This window comes from Choristoneura fumiferana, chromosome 15, assembly GCF_025370935.1.
Source record: "Choristoneura fumiferana chromosome 15, NRCan_CFum_1, whole genome shotgun sequence".
NCBI classification, from domain to species: Eukaryota; Metazoa; Arthropoda; class Insecta; order Lepidoptera; family Tortricidae; genus Choristoneura; species Choristoneura fumiferana.
Window position 1 is genome coordinate 15,966,336 of NC_133486.1, and position 20,636 is coordinate 15,986,971.

General features: G+C 42.5%; 1 pseudogene; it reads right to left on the bottom strand.

The window, feature by feature from the left end:
• Positions 1 to 2,896: 2,896 nt before the first annotated feature.
• The window catches only part of LOC141435497 (uncharacterized), a 90,198-nt pseudogene continuing 72,458 nt past the window's right edge, over positions 2,897 to 20,636 (bottom strand).

Consider the following 20,636-nt stretch of genomic DNA (forward strand, 5'->3'; position numbering starts at 1 on the left):
GTGTGTCTAGTGGTAATTTCAGAGTGATAAGTGCCGCATCAAGCCTGTCCCTTAAGGGGCTCGTAGACGGGCCATATTTTCACTGCAATACATTGTGGCCGGCAACTATTGGTGTCCCTGTCTAACATGTGAGTAAGAGAGGGACACCAATAGTTGCCGGTTACAAATTGCAGTGAAAATATGGCCCGTCTAGGAGCCCCTTTACAATTCCATCCCAGCCTATATACGTCCCACTGCTGGGCATAGGCCTCCTCTCAGAATGAGAGGGCTTGGGCAGTAGTTCCCACGCGGGCCCAGTGCGGATTGGGAACTTCACACACACCGTTGAATTGCTTCGCAGGTTTGTGCAGGTTTCCTCACGATGTTTCCCTTCACCGCAAAGCTCGTGGTAAATTTCAAATGTAATTCCGCACATGAATTTCGAAAAACTCAGAGATGCGAGCCGGGGTTTGAACCCGCGATCCTCTGCTTGAGTGCCCTTTACAATTACAATAAAATAAAATATCTAGCAATGCTCACCATTTCACTTCAAACTGTCCTCTTGTCATTGCGTAAACCTGATTAACAAGTAAAAAACGAGAAAATCGAAGTTCGTATCGTATCGTCCCTCTCACTCGTATTAAAATAATATTAGTGTCAGCGGGACGGCAAGATACGAAGTTCAAATCTTGCTCTTCGTAGTAAGGCCAGGAGTCGCTAGACTAGTTTTCCTCCGCCATGGTTGTCCATCGGTCAGCTATTGACTCTTGTAGTGGGCCGCAGCGAGCGTGACGCGCGGGTGTCACACGAGCGAGACCCGCAGCGGCTGCGGCAGCGCGTAGGCCACGGGCCGGTACAGCCCCTGGTAATACGTGTAGCGGCGGCGCGCCGGCGTCACCGAGCCGCGCCCGCCCAGCGCCGCCCGCCCCGCCGGCTGCTGGCACTGCAGACATGCATTTTGTGTCACAATTTTTCATTACTAAGATTGAGGGGCTACTGTGAAATTCGTAAATCGAAGTTTTTATCGTACTGTCCCTTAACTCTCGTATTGAATAATATTAGCGTTCGAATTTTGCACTTCGTAGTATAGGGTACTTTGAGTACATATTCACCTATCGGGTCTCATTTGATGGAAAGCAGATAATTTCAAAGGTAAATCTCACTGGTTCACTAACAACCTATTCACTATAACCTAGCTATATTTTATAAACTATCATTAATTGAAGCTACACACAGTTGATTAGAGAATTAGAGGCCATATTTTCACATTTTAGCCAAATCGACCGAATGGCTTTTACCGAACGTTTTGTACGGGGTTCTTGTTTTTTAACCCTTAGTATAATGGTATCAAAAATTATACCATAGGTTTTTTTTTCGTTTTCACAAAAAAAAATCTAATTGGTTTTATTAATAAGACTGTACCTATCTTCTACCTTATTCTGTTTTGCAAGCAGAATACAATTTTAACTACAATTTGCAAGGAGTATCTAAAAATATCAGTCGAAGAACTGATAACCGCTGGGGCAAACGAGTTCTTGAGTGGAGACCGCGAATCGGCAAGCGTGGCGTAGGACGCCCTCAGACTAGGTGGAGCGATGATCTTCGCAGGTTAGCTGGCAAGAACTGGATGAGACTGGCCGAGGATCGTGCTCAGTGGCGTGCAACTGGAGAGGCCTATGTCCAGCAGTGGACTAAGATAGGCCGATGATGATGATGATGATGATGATCAAAAATGATACCGTACTTAGCGTTAAAAATAAAATGATAATATTTTTCTTGTTATTAAAAGGGTATTTTCTAACAATTTTTCATATTTTCGATGGAAAATATTAAATTATGCAGCTAAGGGTTAAATTTTTGAACATGAAACCACCGTGAGACTCGCACATACGGATAACCCGGATAACTCACGTCTTAATTCGCGCACGCGAACTTTTTGAGTGCGCGTATTGAAGTAGCCGCCGAGTCGTGGCTACGAATTAGCCCGAAACATGTCGAGCTAAACTCGATTTCAGACGTGACTTATCTGGATTAATTTCTCAGTAAGTAAAGCCATCATTGTTTTCATCAAGGAAGCCACTGTGGGCCGGTTATTGTGAAAGGTTCTACAGCAGTTCGGCTTACATACAGCGATACTTACTAATTAACTGCGAAACGTAACGTAAATGTAATACGCCTATACTTACCATTGCAGCGCTGCAGTGTGCCTCGAAGTGAAATGAATTTGCTACGAGATTATGATCACTTGATTAATTAATGGAAAGTCATGAAGGCTTACATTATGTTTACAGCTATATAGTAAGTATGGACGGCAACAAATGACTACGACAAAATGTCGGGCAGTGGCGCAGTCGGGCGACGCGTGAGGTGACCCCCAATGCAGTAGAATTATGTCGACATTGCGTACAGCTTCTGATGTACCCATTTGTTTACGTGCGCTGACTTTTGGCTCAGGTTTAGGTTTAGTGGAACAGAGTAGATACCTACCCGTAGAGTGGAGTAGAGTTAAAGTAGAAATAAGTTGTATTTGTTTGCCTTATCGCCCTTAAATCAGATATCAGCGCATTATAAGTATATAAAGTGCTTAATAAGCGTGGGCGTTATGACTTGTTGAGTAAATATATTGTAGATTACCATTATGTAATTAGAATTTATCATTGACTCGAGGTTTTAACTAATAAGAGACACTTAAATCAGTGTCAGATTAGGTAGCCCATTTTCGACTTTTCCTTTATTGAGCTACTTTTGCTGCTGGCTGCACATTGCTAATAAATTTTACTGTTTTAGAAACCTTTGTGTGCTATTTTTTAGGTACCGTATCTTACAAATAATGTAATGGGATGTAAGTACCGAGAACTGCTCAATTCTTTCTTAGCTACGTGTCGCGAAGCTAATGTCGATATTAAAACTACAAGCGTGAATATGAAACGTTTATTATCAACCACTATTACAGCAGCTACCTACTTAGTAAATTGTTAAATAGTACTTAAAACTTGGCACAATATTGCTGGTTACACGTGGACGAAGTAAAAACTGTAGACCGTAAACAATCATTTAAAACACATCCCAAACTAGGCCGAAAGGATTATATGGGTCATTTATTAGTAATCAGAGTCTTTTTCAATTTTTATTTCGTCTCTAAAGAGGTAAAATATCACTTGCGTGTATAATGGTAAGCTCTCGGTTGTATTATAATAAATAGTTAACAAAAATTGCTATTTATTGAGTGAATTTAATTATATTTAAATAAGTGCATCGTCTTGTATAAAGTCTTGAACTAGCGTGACTAAATTTGAAAATCTATTCTATTCCAGTACTTTTTCCTAGCTAAACCTTTGTCAGTGTTATCTTCTAAAGCTAAATGAAGAAAAGCTTTTGTTCTGGTGGACTGTTTTGGGTAAACTATAGATCAATTTATTACTAGTTGTGTAGGTATAGTATAGGCATTTTGGAAGCTCTTTGACGCTCAATAGAGCTCACGTTGCTCGTTCAAAGCGACAATAGTGCTGGTCTATCTAGTGTCGGTGCAAAAATATCTATTTTGTACGAAAATAGGGATATGTGGGAACCACTGAACGGCAGAAAATCTGACCCTCAAATGTATGCACAAATAGGTAATTTTGTATGCAGAGCAGAGTGAGCCAAATTTTGTGCCGCTGAGTATATCTACCAGCTACGTTTGTACCGTCGGTGTGCGAGAGGCCACTTTCGTAATGATTAATGATTACTAACCTATGAATGTATTGTTTAAGTTAATAAAAAGCAGAAATAAAAATAAAAACAAAAAAATAAATATTATCCTTACTTTATTATCAAATCATAGCAACACAAATGAAATTATCTATTTATGGCGGTTCACAAATTTCACTTGAACATTAATAGTAACTTAAATATCTGTAACATAATTCAAACACAAAATAATTATCGAAATAAAATATAAAATAATAAAGTAACCAGATTCATAATTGCAAATTAGGAATTAGAATGTAATTATAAAGTTAGATCGCATCGAGTATCGCTATCGCTATAGATCCAAGAGCATATGACTAGCCCCCGCGCCGGCGCGGCGGGAGCGGCGCGCCGCCGGACAAGAGATTATTGAGTTAGGAGACCCCGGGAGCGACCCATACCGAGCGTCAAGTCGCTCGAAGTTACTCCAAAATGTTCGGCATAAGTCGCTCCTAAGTTGAGCTTACAAGTCTAACAACATATCGCCGCTTAACTTAAATCGCTTCGAGCAACCACGTCACTAGTCCCTAGGTCAAAAGTTAAAACTAATGGAATGAAATCGAAATTATCTCGGAGGGACCTCCCGCGGCGGGGGACTCCGGTATTTGGCTTTGATGTGGAGGAAAGGTTTCTTGGTGGAGCAGGAGTCGGCGATGGAGGCGGCGAGGGAGAGCCGGATGCTCTCCTCGATGGCAGCCTGCGTGAAGCCGGGAGCCGCCGCCGACGCGCTCTTGTGCAGCGCGCGGGGCGCCGGCGCGCTCGCCGCCAGACTCATGCTGCGGGTCTTCTTAGCGGCGTTGAGCTTGTCCGTGCCGCAGAACGACTTCCTGGTGTCGTGCACCGGCGTCGAGGCGAGGCTCTGGCTGCGCGTGGTCCTTGCGGGCGCCGCGCCGGTGGGCGTGGAGGCGGCGCTGGCCGGCCGCCGCGCCGCGTTCAGCCGCTCCGTCCCGCAGAACGGCTTCTCGGGCGCGAGCGCCAAGCTCATGCTCCTCGATTTCTTTGGGGCCCTAGTAGGCGTGGTCGTGAGCGATTTCCTATGTTCTACAGGCGGGGTCTTGACCGACTTAGACTGCGCGTGCAAAGTGCCAGGCAAGGATTGCTTTCGAGTGCGTGGCTGTTCGGCCTTGAGAGGCAGCGTGAGAGAGGATCGGACGGTTCGAGTCGGTTTAGGAGTAGAGGTGCGGTCGTGAAGCGGCGAACTCTTCCCGCTGCTAGCTTTGCTGGAGGCTCGAGTGTTGCCGCTCCCGGGTTCCGGGGAGGTCGCGCCGCAGAGAGACGAAGCTTTGCTGTTGACGGGGGAGACGGTGCCGGCGAGCGAAGGTTCTTTGCTGAGGGATGTTTTGCTGCTGGCGGGGGAGGGTTTGCGGGGGATGGGCGATAGCTTGCGGATGTCGTCGTGCTCGGTGCCGGAGTCGGGGTCTGCGGGGGCGGGGGGGGGCGGGCGGCACGAGCACGTCGCGCCGGCCCTGCGTCACCAGGCGCACCTGGCACGGCTCGTGGCGCGACAGGAAGTGCTCCAGCGTGTCCCAGCCGCCGCCCACGCGCACCATCATGTGCCGCCCCTTCAGCAGCTGTGGACGGAAACGGTCATCTGTTAAACCCAATAATAGGTATTCCTGAAACTTATTGAAGGCACTTATTTAGTATCCAATCTATAGTAATATTTTCTCAAAAATGTCCGTAAAAGTCTACATTATTCCTTACATATCAGAAGGCGAAATGCATAGTTTATGGTCAGCGAGAAATTAAAAAGTTAAAAAGATTGCTGCACGCTAGCTCGACAATAATTTATTATTGTCGAGTCTCAAACTTTTTAAAATATTGGCACAAGTCAATTTTGGTACGAAAAAAGGCGGGAAAGCATGAAAAATTTTATTGGAATAAAATTAAATGTCATAATATATTTTGTTGAGAAGAGGTTTATTCTAATTTAGTTTTTTTCCTTCACCATTTCTGAGAAAAGCTTTATATTAGTCTCGGTTGAAATAGCAATTACTGGCTTCGTATTAGTTGTTACTATTACTTATTCTGTGGTATTAGTTAAACGGACTCGCAAACTCGTCTGTTTAATTCTCATACTCAGGCAGCAATTGCCTACTTCCAGGCCACGACAATAATCTACTATTACAAACTAAGTCAAAAGATTGCTCCCAATTGCCAGCTTAGCTTTTGCCACAGATTATTCCTTATTTGCTTTGTTTCAAGTACAAAAATTAAGATAGCTTGTGTCTTTCTCTGGCCCTCCAATTATCTGGTTTCACACACACATCGTTTATTGAACACTGAGTTAACCTGCAAGTCAACTTTAATCAGGACTTTAGACAGTGGCGTAACTATACCATCTGGGGACCGTGGCAAATTCTTTTGATGGGGCCTTATCAGTAAAAATCGTCACGTTGCATGATTTTTTTTTTTATTCGACTGGATGGAAAACGAGCAAGTGGGTCTCCTGATGGTAAGAGATCACCACCGCCCATAAACATCTGTAACACCAGGGGTATTGCAGACGCGTTTGATTTTAAGTAAAATAAAATACTCAGATACTTACAATGTTAAAAAATATTTCTGAGCTCGCGGCCTCTTGGGCCGGGGCCCTCTTGGGTAGGGGCCCGTGGCATTTTGCCAGCCCTGCCACCCTATAGTTACGCCACTGACTTTAGAGAACAAAGACTAGGTACTGCATCGTGATCAAGAAGATCGTGACAGCATGAGTCATGTTACCCTGATGAAGACGTTCCTGCCGGCGATGTTGTAGCGGCCCTCGCCGACCTTCTTGACCTTGAGCAGCCGCGAGCAGCGCCCCGCGCCGCAGCGGCAGCCGCGCTCCAGCAGCCGCGTCACCAGCTGCACCTGGAAGGACCAACAAAGGTGAGGCGAGGCTTGATAATGAGAGATAATGATGGTTCCATGATGACGTCACGCAAACACTGCACCCAAGGACTGTTCTGCCTGAGCCTTCCGATAAGGAAAGACAAACATGAGTAAGTAGTTTGTGCAGTGTGTATTTGACATACCCGCTTGTCGAGTTCATTGGTGGGTTTGAGCGGCACGTCGGAGTCAGCGCTGTCGATAGAGCCGGCCGAGCGCGTGCTGCGCGCGTCGGTGTCGTCCGCACCCTCCACCGCATCCGTCTGCGTCGACACTGCAACAAATGAAGACCTTAAACGCTTCTGTTCCCTTAGTACCTCTCTGGAGTTTCACTTACAAATATGGCCACCGAAGGCAGTGTATAAAAGTTGGCACCGCAGCCACCAAAGTACTGATTTCTATATAGGTAGGTACGTAGCTCTACTTCTTAGTAATAATACATAAAAGTTGTATTAGGAAGTTTTCTTAGTAGGTACCTCTCGTTCATCATCATGATATGGAAACAGTTAAAGGAACTTACTTTCATTTGGTTCTGGTGTTGTCGGCGGTGGGTCAGTTTTGGACCTGAAAATAATGTACAAAGATTGTCAGTGTCAGTTAATTTTAAGTTAATTTTATTTTAAAACTGTGGCTATACCCTACCAGGGCGCATAATAATGTAAGTGACTTTAGAATAAGGCCTTATTTATGTATTTATGTTTTCGCCAAATAAATAAATACGTTAATCTAAACGATTCTACATCAAATGAGCCTTGGCTGAAAGATATTCTACTTGTACATGCTTCGTCCTTCGACTTCAAATGATATGACAACTGTATGGTACTGGTATGGTAGGTACCTAAGTTAAAAGCTCGTCATACTGGGACAGTTTACATGTTGCGTAATAAATACTGACAGTAACAAAGTGATAAGGGGAACTATAAAACTATGGATAATAATCTGAAATGAATCATTTTTATTATCATTAAATAACTGTGCAAAAGTTCTTGAATACTTCAGTGCTGCAGTGGCGTTTTCATTGCAGGACAATAAGTGAGCTGTGAGCTTTTCACACGTCCCGATAATGATAATGATAATTAATATATTTACAGAGAGCATGGTACACAATAAACAGCTCTGAACTGTTTATTGTGTGCTGAACTTTACTAGTATAATTTAGTAGTCTCTCACATTCTGCCGCGATTGCGACCGGGTGCCCAGCGCCGACTACCTGGCATCTGGTACGTGTAAAAATGCACTAAAGGTAAAGATTTACTTGTGGTCAGGCAGCGGAGACACGTCGCGGAACTGCCAAGCCCCGGAGCAGGCGGAGTCGAGCCCGGAGTCGCGCTCCTCGGCCGCGATCTCTCGCTCCAGCGCGACCAGCCCGGGCGGCTCCAGCCCCACGCGCGTCGCCAGCCGCGCCAGCTCTAACAGACACAGCACGACCTGCCGCGGCTGGTTGTGCAGCACTGCACGACAAAGATCATCCTAATTATAGGATTTTGAAGACTAATGTAGCGTGGGAGTGTTTAGGCTGAGTTTCCACCAGAGATGTACGAGATGTGTCGTGAGGAAGTGTTTGTCATGAACCAATAGAAAAAGCTTCATTAACTTTTTTTAATCAACTGAGTTTTCTTTAATCGACTACGAGTAATAGCCTCGTATTAATTAGTACTCGTATTAATATCGCAACAAGGCGAAGCTCTGAAGTCAGCCAGTTTTGTCAACTGGCATCGTGTCCTGTCCGTGACGGTAGCGAGAGCGCAATCCTTGCGGCGACATTCTTTTGTGGTTCCTTGTATTTAACTACAAAACTGCCACTCAATGAGGGCTATCGCGAATGAATTCGCCGCTAGAGGCGCTAGTGTAGCGTGAGGTCTCCGAAATGTCAAATCTCATAGTTTTTGGGTGAGCTACGCGGGTTTATTTATAATTAGAATAATTTTGTGAATATTTTGCAATATCTGAAATGAATTATGGCAAATATGCGTTCCGGGGCAATGAATGTCTGTGTTTTGAGACAGTTTTGTCTTTCGGAAACCTTTGTCCTCCCTTTTTTCCGAACAAAACAGGGACTATGCAACACTGTGGCATGCTCGATATTTATATGGTACGGTTTTAAGGTGTATTAAATATGATTTTAATCTAAAATTTGTTTTCACGCCCGTAATAACAGACTTTCAAAACCATACTTAAAAACCTCACGCAACAGTGCGCCATCTAGTGAGACAAAAAACGATAGCCCTCATTGCGACTCCGATTTAATTATTATTACCCTGCTCTCTTTTAACACCATCACTTACTCGCGTACTCGTATTAATGTTAGCCAAGTGTCATTGGCTCATTGCATTGCATAATCGTGTTTTAATTAATTGAACGCGTGCATTTGATTTAATTAATTTGATTGAATACTAATATGACTCCGAACTTACTAATCACAAATTTGACCTTTATAAGGAGGCTGGCTTTGTTTGTGATGTTAATTAACTGATAAGCGAGTCACGACTTTATCAAGTCTTAGCTATACTGCGATCTATAACATGACCTGACAGGCTATAGAGGATAAAATCATGAATTACCAATTTAGTGTGTGTACACAAAAAGAACTAACCTAATAAGGCACGTAGGGTTCCTAGATTTATCGTTTCGTTTATTTCTGTCTGTAATAAAATAAAGAGTTAGTACTAGCATTTTATAATCGTAAATTTCATTAGATGCCATTGATTCGCAGTAACTATAGCGAGTATCAATTACCTTTCACAGTAAGTAGGTGGAAATGGACTTTAAGTTCTTGTTACCCATTGCTCTTGTAAACACTACCTTCAGACTATGGCTACTATTTACCTAGCACTTGAAACTCATTAACTAAGTTAGGGTGTTTGTAAAACAATTGGATACTGAGTTACTAGGATATCATGAAGATCCTGAGATGCTACGTACCCAGGTCATCGCTCTCGAAGAGCAGGTTCTCGTGCACGCCGAGGTCGCGGCAGAAGGAGAGGAAGTTGTCGGCGTTGTCGCGCGAGAAGAAGCTGCGCCGCGCCGCGCGCTGCCAGCAGCGCCCGCGCACCGCCGGCACCGGCTGGAGGGAACAAACACTACAGTTTAGATGTTTCATGTGCCTTATTGTCTAATGCACTTGGAATTATTTATTAACTAGCCGGCGTAGAATTCGGTTTTCACTATCCCGCGGGAACTTTGCAATCTTCCAGGATAAAAACTACTATCCTATGTCCTCCCCCGGGACGCAAGCTATCTGTATACCAAATTTCATCTAAATCGGTCCAGCGGCTTAGACGTGATAAAGTAACAAACAAACAGACTTACAAACCTTTCGTATTTATAATATTACTGGGATTAAAATGTAAAATTTTATCGTGTGGAAAGTAAAGGGGTTTTATGGCGATGGCGTAAACATAACACATGAACTGTACAGTCAATGCCATAAATATATATACCTATGTACGTTGTTACCAAGACGTCAAAAATATCTATACAATTTATGCCACTAATCATAAGGTCGATGTAGATATTATAATATATTTGACGCTCTGACTGTATATGGCTTGTACTTATACATTGTATGTACCAGGCTACCAGAACCGCCAGGAGCTAGCTACTCACCCCGTCGTAGAGTCCTTTGTCGGCCGCCATGCGCGCGCGCTCGTGGATGACCCCGGCCAGCTGGCACAGCTCCGCGCCGTTGTCCAGCGCGTCCAGGAAGTTGTCGCCCGTCAGGTATGTAATGCCTGGGGACAAGGAGATCAGGACATTAAGCAAGTAAAGCTAACAAAATTCATTTTCGGCTATACATAAATGCACCTATTAGGTACTTCGCTTCTGCTGGCCAAGTACGAGTCAGTCTCGCGTATCGATCGAGGCGACAAAAACGGCAAAAAAATCATGTTTGCTGTATGAGTGCCCCCCCCCCACTTATATATTATTTTATTTTAATTATATTATATGGGAGGGAGACCCCCTTTTATATTTTTTTATTTTAGTCTGTTTTTAGTATTTGTTGTTATAGCGGCCACAGTAATACATAATTTATGAACATTTCAAGGGTCTAACAATTACGACTCAAGAGATAGAGCCCTGTGACAGACGGACGGACACAGACAGACAGCGAAATCTCAGTAATAGGGTTCCGTTGGCACCTTTTGGGTACGGAACCCTAAAAAACGGTTTAAGTGACAGATAGATGAGTATTATACATTAAATATTAAAAAAAAATGCTGGCCGTTGTGTTTACAAACCGCATCGTAAAAGAGTACAGTTACTGTTTGTGCACGACACGCCGAACGCGCAGTATTAGTGACCTAGGTCATGCATGTACATGTGCTGTAAACTAAGTATTACGGTGAACTATTAGGTATTCAAAATACGAAAAATGAAAATTACAGCTTTACCTACTTAATGTTATCCCCGCGGCTAGTCGAATATTTAATTTCGGCTATAAATTTCAGCAGTATAAAGTAAAGTTTTTTTACATTTTTACCATTTTGAACGGTATTTCCGAGTGATGTAAATAGATGGGTACAATGCGACATGATTAATGAACGTACCTATTATAGTGACGCTGCACGTAGGCGCTTTATTTTATTTGTATTATTGTAGTTTCATACTCAGTACTTTAATCTCAAAATAGGTACAAACTAAAAACCACGAACGAACGATACCAAGAGCAACATTCACGTTGAAATTCAAAAAGTGAATTTTTGCAAGATAGCCCGCGTTTACTCCGTTTTATGCCACTTTTAATAAATCTTTATCGCACTATAATCTTACTCGTATTGCTGGAGTTCTTGTCGCATGTTTATCTGTTAACTGCGTGTCTCATGCCGGAAGGGTCCAGCCGTCCGTCAGCAGTACGCCCATACCGTTTTACGCACTGCATGAATTATGAATCCGTTACGTACTTGACCGAGCGGCGCTCGTTTGTTGCGACGCGTGCGCGTGCGCGCCGCTACGGCGCATGTGCAGCGCCGTTATAATAAGTACGTACTTAGCACTAACTGAATCACCTTTTTGTTCTTTGCCTGCTAATTATATTACTAACTTTACGGCTTAAGCTGTCACTGAAAATCAGCGCTGGGGCTTTAATTGGCTCTCGTTGCGATCAGTTTGTTATTTGCGCCGAAAACCGTACGCAAACAGAAGCATCGTATAATAGTTCTGAGATATAGTAACATAGCAAACATATTATAGGCAGAGACATAACTGTGTAGGTAGTTACAGTATGATTCTATGTGAATTTATCGCTACTTTCTACTGTCAGTTTACTTACACAAGGTGTTAATTAACATACTGAAAACATCAGACAACCTAATAGTAAGTATTTTATTTTATTTTAAGTTAGTTTGATGTTTTTATTTTCAAATACATTCATTATTTAAAAAGTATGGTATGCATATTAATAGAAAGAGAGGTGACACAGTGACCACATTGATCCTATCCTGGAAGTGAAAAGACACACGATGATCTTTTCCTACTCACTCGTCTTGTTAGTTCTGTGCGGTACACTGCCAATACATTTGAAACTTTCCAAGTAACCGCTAAACTAAATGACATTAGGAGGAAATTGGTCCGATGCACCGATGGCAGTTTAGATAACCCCGGTTAATAGAGGTGCAGCAATTACGCGCGGCGAACTTTCACGAGCTCCCGTGACCCGCGACCCGTGACCCGCGACCCGCGACCCGCCTGCGCCGCGCAACGCGCAACATGATCATGCGTCATTGTTATTTTCCTTACTACTGATGGGGTAAACCGCTGGGGTAAACGAGTTCTTGAGTGGAGACGCGGACTAGGTGGAGCGATGATCTTCGTAAGGTGGCTGGCAAGAGCTGGATGAGAGTGGCCGAGGATCGTTTTCAGTGGCATGCAATTAATAAATAAATATCATGGGACACTTGACACCAATTGACCTAGACCACAGAATAAGTAATAGTACAAGTTGTCTAGACCCAAACTAAGCAAAGCTTGTACTATGGATACTAGGCAAGGCAACGGATAAACATACTTATATAGATAAATAAATACTTAAATACATATTAAACATCCAAGACCTGAGAACAAACATTCCGGGCGGCAGTTTCATAGGGGCGCCAAATCCTTCTTGAGACAAGAAATGAAGAAGAAAAGAAGAAAAATGCTACACATTGGCAGTTTTAACAGTTTTTCAACACTGAAGGGAGGGGGCGCCACCAACCAAATTTAACCAAAAATAGTCCGATCATAGTAAACATTTCCTTATCAGTCTGTTTACAATAGCAGGCTGGCGGCGCCGGCGCCTGCTTGCGCAACGCGGCCGACCTGCGCGCGCGCAGCGGGCACGGCACGGGGCGGGGCGCCCGTGGGAAAGTGGACGATTATCCTTACGCTAATAATTAGTAGCACTATACCAGTCACCTGGAACTCCACTACAGAACAGATTTTAGCGAAAATTATTGTTTTTCTTACATTTAGGTATCTCTAGGCTTAAATTGAGTTCATGAGATACGATTACGTACTTTTTATAGGTAAATCATCTCAATCGAGACTTGGTAAGTTATTTATAGCAATTTTTGTACCTATTTAGGTACAACGAATACGAAACGATATACGAGTATATTGATGGGGTCAGCCATGGGGTGGGGTCTTAGGGGGTCAACCACTTTTGCCCATTTTTAGCTCCTCCACCTTGTCACGCATTGGTATGAAAATCGCAATTATTTTGTTCCTGTCACAAACCGCCTGACCCCTCCCCCCTCCTACTCGTATATGTGTGACGTAAATGATTTTTACTTAGATGACTCTAAATGTGTTAAAATTTCTGATATATACTTAGGTACATCTCAATGGAAAGAGTCGCTGGAGTTATTGGAGGCACCTTTGGCTATATTTTGTACTCGTAATGGTCAATGGTTTCGTAATCAATGACTAAAATTGTTGACCGACAGCTAATTTCCTCGTCTTTGTCCGGCGGCACCAGCCGTGCAGCGAAACTCATTGTTTGACAAAGTTTTATCAACCTTTGACCATTACTTCCTCAAAAAAAAAATATAAACGTCCTGCTGCTGGGCACATGCTTCCTCTCAGAATGAGAGGGTTTGAGCCGGAGTTCATGCGACAGAGACGAGCACCTGTGCGTTTACCTTATTAATAGGATAGAGGGTATCCTCAGGACGTCTATAGGCTGGCATGATGAAGATTCGAGGCGAGCATTCGTGAGTGGTTGTGTTTGCTACTCTTTGATTTGGATGAAATTTGTTACATTGACAGCTGGATCTTGGGAGTAACAGATGGTCTTTCTATTCCAATATCCCACGAAATCGGGGAGTAAGATTAAGTGAAAATTTTCCAAAATCCCATCTAATAGATAAATGTATAGAGCCACGAAATGAAATGGCACGTAAATGAAACAGTTGTGTTGAAAATTTTGTTAACTCTCGAAACTTCAATCCGCCTGCCCAAATGGTTAACACGAGCGAAGCTGCAGGTAAAGACTAGTATAATATAAATTAACGATAGAAACATGGCGTTAATTAACCTAATGTTTATTTTACTAACAGCAACTTGTTATTTTTGCCTGTTCCTTTGCATCAGTATAATAAATTAAATGATTACGATATTTATTTAATAAGCGAGGTGTCTTAAAACATGAGATATTAGCAATGTACCTACGAATCGTACCTAATTGCGTATGTCCCGTTCCACTGCATTCTGCACATGTCGCATGTGGCAACCGTCACGTTGACGAAATGGACTAGATAGATAACTTTTAACACGTTACTCGACTAAGTTAATTCTTATTTTCTTCTGACTAAGAGCCAAAGTAAACGAGTTGACTAAATTCGTGTTTACATATTCTGTAACGTTTGCCTACTTAAAATGCCGAGTGCACTCGAAAAATGCTTAGATCAAACGAACGGCTGCAAAAGCGAGCGGAAACATAATCTCATTTTGACGAGTACGTGTTGCGCATGCGCAAAGTTCTAGTACCTACAATCTGGATTAGTAAGCATTTAGATTGCTATCTCGAAATCATTGCAAAAGCGGCCTTAACTTAACAATTTTACAATGCAAAATATATAAAATTAAATAACAGATTCAATTAAATTGTAAAATGATACGTAACTTGTGTAAGTAGCGTGAACACAATCTATTCAAAATAAAGCTTTACCCCCGTCCCGAGGCACCCTAGAGGTACAAGCCGTGATGTGTACCTATGGACTCTAAAGCAGAGGATTTGTGAGTTCCAATCTTAATTTTTCGGGAATCACATGCGACCTCATACTCATATTTCAAATTTATCACACCCTGCGAAACAATTCAATGGTGTGTTTGAAGCCCTCAATACGCACTGGTTCCGCATGCCAACTACAGCCCAAAGCCTTCTCAATCAGAGGGAAGGCTTATTACCAGCAGTGGGACGTGGGACCATTGGTGACGATGATGATGACCTTATTGTTCTGTATAACTACATAACTACTAGGATCGCAGAAGTACTTGCTATGGAATGACCAGAAGCCGGTGTATAATCGCGTTAGAGTTGGCGACGACATCTGTAAGCAGATTATAGAGCTCCAACCTCGTCAGTCGCCCTACATCTAACAATAATGCAACAGGTGCAATTAGATATAGAACAAAAGTCACTGCAAAAAAAACCAAAGCTCATACCGATATTGGAAAAACGGTAAAACTACTCTAATATTTGACCCGTGCGTTCCGCGTCGATGGCTCAATATAACCGATTTTTTTTTATTGAATTCATTTCATTAATAACCTCTACAGGAAAGTTCAGTCAAACTATATTTAACTCAAGCAGCCGCTAAGACATTCCAGATTTATTTTAAAACACTCTGTATCAGCCCGCAATTAAAAGTAAACGCGTTGGAATAACTTTTTAATTATAATTTTATAGGCATCGATTAACAACAGGATCTTCACATTAGAAGCTTCAATGAGCAGTTCCTGCAGTTAAATTAAGGAATACTTTTTGCTTGCAACAAAAACTGCGAAATAGACAATGACGACAACAGCATAAGTTATAATTAGTAAGTATTGAATCATTTGGCGATGGCTTTGTGGATTGCTGAGCGTGAAGTAATCATGCACAAGCCTTGCATGACGGAATGCTGTTTCAACAACGAGTCCGAGTCGACCAGCCGAGGCTCTGAAAGTAGATCAAATCCTAAAAGATTTGAATTTTAATTTACAATCGGTTCACATAGTGTTAGGTTAGGTACCAAAGTTACGTAAGTAACAGAGTAGCAGGAAAGCAAAAAGCTTTAGGTGGTGTGAATTGATTAATAAAAATATGGTATGGGGTGAGAAGACCGGCAGACACCTTGCGTGTAGACCACCCGCAGATAGGCCACAGAGTAAATAAATACCCCACAGAAAGATTCAGTCGCGCCACGATCCGTCCCATTAACTAGAGCAGCGGTTCTTAACCTTTTAGTTAGGAGGGACGATTTGACAAAATTTCTGTCTTGCCATGGACCACCAACTGTATGAAGGTAATATACGGTAAAAGTAAAATTGTAAATGAATGAACGGTTGCGACCGCTACTTAACTGGCGCGTCGTTTTGCCAATTCGTCGTTGATGGCTTCGCGGACCACTTCGAGTTCTTCCAGGGACCACCAGTTGTCCGTAGACCACTGGTTAAGAACCACTGAACTAGAGGCATAATGTGGGTCATACACGTACCTAGCTACACATATATCGTGTCTTGTCTTGTAGGTAGTATCCAACCGAAGTTTGGCTTAAAAATCATGTTTTGGTCGAAAGTTCGGTTCTGGCCAAAAAATTGCTGAAACTTTCCTATCAACCAAACCTACAGCATGTACTTTCGGCAATGTTGAAGCTCGCCCAAGTACCCAAGCTCGGCCGGCTCCGCGGCCGCTGGCCCGTGAAGTGACGTTTGTGCTTGTCGCAGAAAAATATAATAGCGTAATTATATTGTATACTTACCACCTACATGAATTATAGGTTTATGATTGGTTTTAATCAACGATTTTTACACGTCTATGAAAGCTTCGGTTACGTCGTGGTTACGGACGAAACTAGAGCCAAAACAAAATGTTTCGGTCGGACATACTTCTAGGATGTTATATTATAAATGTTAAATATTCTCTCAGTTGTTTTAATTTACTCTGTAGTCAGGCCACCCAGCGCCGCCAAAATTTACTTCAACACCTGTTTAAACCTTATGGGCTCGATCATCAGTTGACTCATCTGCTAATTTATGTCTTTAATTACCATCGGTTATGAAACCATGTACTACGCTACGCCCGAATCATGTTGCCATGGCTGCTTCGTTCTTAATATTGCAATTTAATCAGCATGCTTGCATCTACGCGACAAGGACGAAACGCAATTATTATTGAAAGCTGTACTCATAAATTATGCGAAGCGCCGACCACACGCGTCCGATGCAGTATCGGTGCAACAAGTACGAGCTTTAATTGCTATGTGTGGCCCAATAAGAAAAACTAAAGTTCCCATAGAAGAATATTTCCCAGCGATTTTACATTTGAAAATAAATGAGACACAACAAGAGTGAATAATTAAATGATTGCAGTGTTTAGAGGAGAAACGCCGCGGGGCGGCGGACTGGCACTTATTTCACGCCGATGAATGCGCGATGCAATCTACGGCCCTCTATTATAGCCTCCCACACTCACGCGTAATAAGGATTTCTTGTCAACTTTGACAGTTGTGTCGCGTTTGTGATTGGTTTATGTAAGTAAATAAATGAGCCAATCGCACGCAAAGCTGTAACGTCAAACGGATCTCACGATATACAAACGCCAGCATGGAACATGGAAACCCTGAAAACCCTCACTCACGGGAAGCCGCGAACCACCCGCGATCCGTGATCCACTTCGCACAGGTCCCTAGGGCTCTTTTGTATGCAAAATCTGTCATTTGATTGCGATTGCAACCGTCATTAACGTCTGTTTTATCTATCGCTTACAATTGTGGTGTCCAATAAAAAGTCATTGTATTTAGGGTAGTTTTTGTGTCGCGTTTTTTTTATTTATTTTTTATTCGACTGGATGGCAAACGAGCAAGTGGGTCTCCTGATGGTAAGAGATCACCGCCGCCCATAAACATCTGCAACAACAGGGGTATTGCAGATGTGTTGCCAACCTAGAGGCCTAAGATGGGATACCTAAGTGGCAGTAATTTCACCGGCTGTCTTACTCTGCACGCCGAAACACAACAGTGCAAGCACTGCTTCTTCACGGCAGGATTAGCGAGCAAGAAGAGCGTTCGCGCCTCGTTCAATTTTGTTGTCGGTTTTCGTCCCGCGACAAAGAGTTCGCAAGACAAGGCTTGATGGGTACGCGCGAGAGTGTGGAGAGGCTTTCACGGACTTGCAGTTATTAATTACGATTTATCTTTTTCAATAATGCAGTGCGTGGGCTAGTTGTATTTATAACTTGAATGGGGAGTGCTTAAAAATGACTCACAGAATTATTGTACAACACGACTATGACTATTCTGAAAGATCTATATTTATTTAAAGTCATTCTGTTAGTGATTTCCTTGTAGGTACCACATCGATTTAGAATGAGGTACTATTAAAATTCGTGTGTGTGTGTTCGGTGCTGCTACTATAAACCAATAATTAACTGTAGACTTAACAATACCTTACTGTACCTCCGTTTTGAGAGTACAATATACAGTTATGATAGCTTTCACATAATGTATTCAGAGTAAAGTGTCAATGTTGTGGTCAAACAAATAAATCTGTTTATCAGAATTGCGATACGAAACCACATTTAATTATGGTTCGCAAGCAAATTATAATAATCGCAATGTCCCTGAGGCTGGTAACGAGCCGCAGCGTAGATATAGATATGGTAGCCGGTAATTACTTTATTCATATCGAGGCAATGAAAATTTTTAATAAAATCGAGAATAATTATGTTTTTTTTTAAACATCTGCCAGCCTCCTGTAGTGTCGGTCGACCAGGCGCTTTTGCATTTCTTTAATTAGTTTATACTAGCTCTAGCCCGCGGCTTCCCTCGCGCTGAATTGGTATGTAGCTTAAACCTTTTATGATCCCACAGGAACCATACATTATTTGGGGATAAAAAGGAGCCCATATGTTAATCCAATGTATATATTACCCACATGCCAAATTTCATGCAAATCCGTTCAGTAGTTTTTGCGTGAAAGTGTAACAAAGATCCATCCATACAAACTTTCGCGTTTATAATATTAGTAAGATACTGTCGATCAAATGTATTCATGTAACAGGATGGAACCTTTTAATAATGAATTTCACTATGATTTCCTTCACAAAATTATAGCATGTCAACATAACATTAGAAACACAAAGGTTCCACCCTGGACGTGATTCAGTTTGTTCCACTGTTCCTACTAAGTACCCAGTGTACTATTTAAGCCTGAAAAGAATGAACTTTTCGTAAAGTACTTTACGTTTATGAAAAGAATTTCGATTTTATTTCATACCTGTTACAATTACTTTAAAGCAAAATCCACTTCATCATTTATTATAAACAGGATCCACATAATATCTGCGCGTCGAGAAGTGGATTCCTTTTTCATAATTATTTTAATATTTGTTTGTACCTAACAATTAAGTTTGTTATGAAATAAATATTTGTTTTTCTTAAATGACGATTACTATTACATGGTTTCAACTAGTCCATTTAATAGTGTGCGATACCGCAGGACTCAGGCGCCCGCGCAGTGTAACGGGCCGCGCACTTCGTATTCAAATCGAGTTTATTTATAATAAATAATAAGTGTCAAGGCAGCGCTGCGCAAGAGAGCGCGGACGAGCGATTTTGATAATACCTTATTTATTACATTTTATTTTTTATTGTATGGCTATAGGCCTCTACCCGCGGTTTTGCATGCGTAAACTATTAAGTTTTGTTGAATTGACATAACCTGAATTTTGCAAAACTCGCAACAAATGGTGTCATTTTCTAAGAAATAAGAAAAAAATAAACATTTCGGAAATGGTGGCATTTTTATTAAACCCACATAATTTTTTGTATATCTTAAGTGCCTTCTATCCGGCGGTCAAAAATTGACCAATATTTACCCATCTAAAACTCTGTAGGTACCTAGATAAGTAGATTACCGCGCGAACCGGAAGACGAAGCGTTGGCAGGCCTCCCACTAGGTGGACTGACGACATCATGAGAATTTCGGGTAACCGGTGGATGCAAGCGGCGAGTTGTCCTCATTGTCGCGATCTAAGGGGGAGGCCTTTGTTCAGCAGTGGACTCTTCTGGCTGATGATGATGATGAAGTAGATTACGAATCGAGTCGAGGGTTATACAAAAAACGCAGAACGCTCTTTCTATGATCCACCTGCGCCGACGCAAGTCCTTGTATGTCCCGTTAGGGGACGCCCGCTGCCGCCGCTGGCCGGGCCCGCGGTAATGTATGCTCGCCGCGCCGTCTGCGCGCGCGCCGCCGGCCGATAATAGACGCCAGCCCTATACTACGAACTGCAAAATTCGAACTTCATATCTTGCCGTCCCGCTGACGCTTATATTATTTAATACGAGAGTGAGAGGGACGGTACGATACGAACTTCGATTTTCGAATTGCGTAGGAGCCTCCTGTATATATAATTATAGCTGACCCGTGACTCAGGCATTTCGACCACATCCAAAACAAGGAACGACGATTATTTATCTATTATACTTATATTATTCCAGCCATTTGTAGTGTCAATCAATACGTGACCGGGAAAATGTGGCGTCATTGGGATCAACAGTTTGCTGATTTGGGATCATTTCGTGACATGCGCATTTTTAAATTTTATTGCAGGTGGTAGGACCTTGTTCAAGGTCCGCCCGGATTGCTACCACCATTTTGCTCACTAATCCTGCCGTGAAGCAGCAGTGTTTGCACTGTTGCGTTTCGGCGTAGAGAGTAACACAGCCAGTGAAATTACTGGCATTTGAGGTATCCCATCTTAGGCCTCTAGGTTGGCAACGTATCTGTAATCCCCCTGGTGTTGCAGATGTTCATGGGCGGTGGTGATCTCTCACCATCAGGAGACCCACTTTCTCGTTTGCCATCCAGTCGAATAA